Source organism: Oncorhynchus keta, unplaced genomic scaffold (genome assembly GCF_023373465.1).
Source record: "Oncorhynchus keta strain PuntledgeMale-10-30-2019 unplaced genomic scaffold, Oket_V2 Un_contig_20294_pilon_pilon, whole genome shotgun sequence".
NCBI lineage: Eukaryota > Metazoa > Chordata > Actinopteri > Salmoniformes > Salmonidae > Oncorhynchus > Oncorhynchus keta.
This window is the reverse complement of record NW_026281924.1, coordinates 1-3840: the sequence shown is the minus strand read 5'-3', so window position 1 is coordinate 3840 and position 3840 is coordinate 1. Positions and strand designations below refer to the sequence as shown.

General features: G+C 41.6%; 8 non-coding genes and 1 pseudogene across 8 annotated transcripts; all 9 read left to right on the top strand.

Annotated features, from left to right (window-relative positions):
- Positions 1-169: 169 nt before the first annotated feature.
- On the top strand, positions 170-288 carry LOC127920699 (5S ribosomal RNA). The gene has a single exon (XR_008107057.1). It is a non-coding gene; the product is annotated as a 5S ribosomal RNA (ribosomal RNA).
- Positions 289-530: 242 nt separating this feature from the next.
- Positions 531-649, top strand: LOC127920698 (5S ribosomal RNA). Its single transcript, XR_008107056.1, has one exon. It is a non-coding gene; the product is annotated as a 5S ribosomal RNA (ribosomal RNA).
- A 241-nt stretch (positions 650-890) lies between these two features.
- LOC127920697 (5S ribosomal RNA) lies at positions 891-1009 on the top strand. Its single transcript, XR_008107055.1, has one exon. It is a non-coding gene; the product is annotated as a 5S ribosomal RNA (ribosomal RNA).
- A 233-nt stretch (positions 1010-1242) lies between these two features.
- Positions 1243-1361, top strand: LOC127920704 (5S ribosomal RNA). The gene has a single exon (XR_008107062.1). It is a non-coding gene; the product is annotated as a 5S ribosomal RNA (ribosomal RNA).
- A 240-nt stretch (positions 1362-1601) lies between these two features.
- On the top strand, positions 1602-1720 carry LOC127920703 (5S ribosomal RNA). Its single transcript, XR_008107061.1, has one exon. It is a non-coding gene; the product is annotated as a 5S ribosomal RNA (ribosomal RNA).
- A 240-nt stretch (positions 1721-1960) lies between these two features.
- Positions 1961-2079, top strand: LOC127920702 (5S ribosomal RNA). The gene has a single exon (XR_008107060.1). It is a non-coding gene; the product is annotated as a 5S ribosomal RNA (ribosomal RNA).
- A 739-nt stretch (positions 2080-2818) lies between these two features.
- On the top strand, positions 2819-2937 carry LOC127920696 (5S ribosomal RNA). The gene has a single exon (XR_008107054.1). It is a non-coding gene; the product is annotated as a 5S ribosomal RNA (ribosomal RNA).
- A 242-nt stretch (positions 2938-3179) lies between these two features.
- Positions 3180-3298, top strand: LOC127920701 (5S ribosomal RNA). Its single transcript, XR_008107059.1, has one exon. It is a non-coding gene; the product is annotated as a 5S ribosomal RNA (ribosomal RNA).
- Positions 3299-3541: 243 nt separating this feature from the next.
- On the top strand, positions 3542-3658 carry LOC127920700 (uncharacterized; annotated as a pseudogene).
- The last annotated feature ends 182 nt before the right edge of the window (positions 3659-3840 follow it).

Below are 3840 nucleotides of genomic sequence, written 5' to 3'. Positions count from 1 at the left end.
AATACCAGGTGCTGTAAGCTTTGTCAACTCTTTGTCCGTTTCTTCCCACAATATGCAATTTCTTCCACTTTTTGACTGACACAAAGATACTTATCTACATGGTGAAAATGCAACAGCTGTTAATCACACTCACTTTGACTTTATATAGTGCACCAAGAGATAATTTCTCGCTTACGACCACACCGGCCTGAGTACGCCTGATCTCGTCTGATCTCAGAAGCTAAGCAGGGCCGGGCCTGGTTAGTACTTGGATGGGAGACCGCCTGGGAATACCAGGTGTTGTAAGCTTTTTGTCAACTCTTTGTCCGTTTCTTCCCACAAGGCGGAAATATGTGCCCTCGCTTTGAAATAAGTAAGCAAGATTAGTTTGTATTTCATCCAACAATCTGTGCTACAAATTATGGCTGCAGTATATGCAATTTCTTCCACTTTTTGACTGACACAAAGATACTTATCTACATGGTGAAAATGCAACAGCTGTTAATCACACTCACTTTGACTTTATATAGTGCACCAAGAGATAGTTTCTCGCTTACGACCACACCGGCCTGAGTACGCCTGATCTCGTCTGATCTCAGAAGCTAAGCAGGGCCGGGCCTGGTTAGTACTTGGATGGGAGACCGCCTGGGAATACCAGGTGTTGTAAGCTTTTTGTCAACTCTTTGTCCGTTTCTTCCCACAAGGCGGAAATATGTGCCCTCGCTTTGAAATAAGTAAGCAAGATTAGTTTGTATTTCATCCAACAATCTGTGCTACAAATTATGGCTGCAGTATATGCAATTTCTTCCACTTTTGACTGACACAAAGATACTTATCTACATGGTGAAAATGCAACAGCTGTTAATCACACTCACTTTGACTTTATATAGTGCACCAAGAGATAATTTCTCGCTTACGACCACACCGGCCTGAGTACGCCTGATCTCGTCTGATCTCAGAAGCTAAGCAGGGCCGGGCCTGGTTAGTACTTGGATGGGAGACCGCCTGGGAATACCAGGTGTTGTAAGCTTTTGTCAACTCTTTGTCCGTTTCTTCCCACAAGGCGGAAATATGTGCCCTCGCTTTGAAATAAGTAAGCAAGATTAGTTTGTATTTCATCCAACAATCTGTGCTACAAATTATGGCTGCAGTATATGCAATTTCTTCCACTTTTTGACTGACACAAAGATACATGGTGAAAATGCAACAGCTGTTAATCACACTCACTTTGACTTTATATAGTGCACCAAGAGATAGTTTCTCGCTTACGACCACACCGGCCTGAGTACGCCTGATCTCGTCTGATCTCAGAAGCTAAGCAGGGCCGGGCCTGGTTAGTACTTGGATGGGAGACCGCCTGGGAATACCAGGTGTTGTAAGCTTTTTGTCAACTCTTTGTCCGTTTCTTCCCACAAGGCGGAAATATGTGCCCTCGCTTTGAAATAAGTAAGCAAGATTAGTTTGTATTTCATCCAACAATCTGTGCTACAAATTATGGCTGCAGTATATGCAATTTCTTCCACTTTTTGACTGACACAAAGATACATCTACATGGTGAAAATGCAACAGCTGTTAATCACACTCACTTTGACTTTATATAGTGCACCAAGAGATAGTTTCTCGCTTACGACCACACCGGCCTGAGTACGCCTGATCTCGTCTGATCTCAGAAGCTAAGCAGGGCCGGGCCTGGTTAGTACTTGGATGGGAGACCGCCTGGGAATACCAGGTGTTGTAAGCTTTTTGTCAACTCTTTGTCCGTTTCTTCCCACAAGGCGGAAATATGTGCCCTCGCTTTGAAATAAGTAAGCAAGATTAGTTTGTATTTCATCCAACAATCTGTGCTACAAATTATGGCTGCAGTATATGCAATTTCTTCCACTTTTTGACTGACACAAAGATACTTATCTACATGGTGAAAATGCAACAGCTGTTAATCACACTCACTTTGACTTTATATAGTGCACCAAGATAGTTTCTCGCTTACGACCACACCGGCCTGAGTACGCCTGATCTCGTCTGATCTCAGAAGCTAAGCAGGGCCGGGCCTGGTTAGTACTTGGATGGGAGACCGCCTGGGAATACCAGGTGTTGTAAGCTTTTTGTCAACTCTTTGTCCGTTTCTTCCCACAAGGCGGAAATATGTGCCCTCGCTTTGAAATAAGTAAGCAAGATTAGTTTGTATTTCATCCAACAATCTGTGCTACAAATTATGGCTGCAGTATATGCAATTTCTTTGGTGCAGTATAGTAGTTTTTCGGCAGTACACGGGAGGGTTTTAATTTGGAATGTAAACCATCGGCACCCAAGGAAAGGGATTTACCCGTCATTGTAAATGTGTGTATAACCGATATAAGTGTATTACATAGGTACATTTGGAATGTAAACTAAGCCTTTGTAGATATTTTATATACACTGAGGTTTATCCAGAGTGCATTTTGGCATATGTATATATTTGTATTTATAGAATTGTTTGTATTGTTTTTGGAGATTGTTAGAGGCATGTTAATCTCGAATATAGGCCAATAATACTGGTCAGGTTCTGCTGAACAGCACTTTTTTTTTTAAGGAGTTTTGGTATTCTGATATTGTTATGGTACTTTTTGATACTGTTTGTAAGTATCCATGTTATGTACAACGTTATGCACTAAATTTGTAATTGTATTTGAATATGAAACGAAAATAAAAATTATTTTTCCAAAAAAAAAAAAAAAAAAAAAATATGCAATTTCTTCCACTTTTTGACTGACACAAAGATACTTATCTACATGGTGAAAATGCAACAGCTGTTAATCACACTCACTTTGACTTTATATAGTGCACCAAGAGATAGTTTCTCGCTTACGACCACACCGGCCTGAGTACGCCTGATCTCGTCTGATCTCAGAAGCTAAGCAGGGTCGGGCCTGGTTAGTACTTGGATGGGAGACCGCCTGGGAATACCAGGTGTTGTAAGCTTTTTGTCAACTCTTTGTCCGTTTCTTCCCACAAGGCGGAAATATGTGCCCTCGCTTTGAAATAAGTAAGCAAGATTAGTTTGTATTTCATCCAACAATCTGTGCTACAAATTATGGCTGCAGTATATGCAATTTCTTCCACTTTTTGACTGACACAAAGATACTTATCTACATGGTGAAAATGCAACAGCTGTTAATCACACTCACTTTGACTTTATATAGTGCACCAAGAGATAGTTTCTCGCTTACGACCACACCGGCCTGAGTACGCCTGATCTCGTCTGATCTCAGAAGCTAAGCAGGGCCGGGCCTGGTTAGTACTTGGATGGGAGACCGCCTGGGAATACCAGGTGTTGTAAGCTTTTTTGTCAACTCTTTGTCCGTTTCTTCCCACAAGGCGGAAATATGTGCCCTCGCTTTGAAATAAGTAAGCAAGATTAGTTTGTATTTCATCCAACAATCTGTGCTACAAATTATGGCTGCAGTATATGCAATTTCTTCCACTTTTTGACTGACACAAAGATACTTATCTACATGGTGAAAATGCAACAGCTGTTAATCACACTCACTTTGACTTTATATAGTGCACCAAGAGATAGTTTCTCGCTTGACCACACCGGCCTGAGTACGCCTGATCTCGTCTGATCTCAGAAGCTAAGCAGGGCCGTGCCTGGTTAGTACTTGGATGGGAGACCGCCTGGGAATACCAGGTGTTGTAAGCTTTTTGTCAACTCTTTGTCCGTTTCTTCCCACAAGGCGGAAATATGTGCCCTCGCTTTGAAATAAGTAAGCAAGATTAGTTTGTATTTCATCCAACAATCTGTGCTACAAATTATGGGCTGCAGTATATGCAAATTTCTTCCACTTTTTGACCACAAAGATACTTATCTACATGGTGAAAATG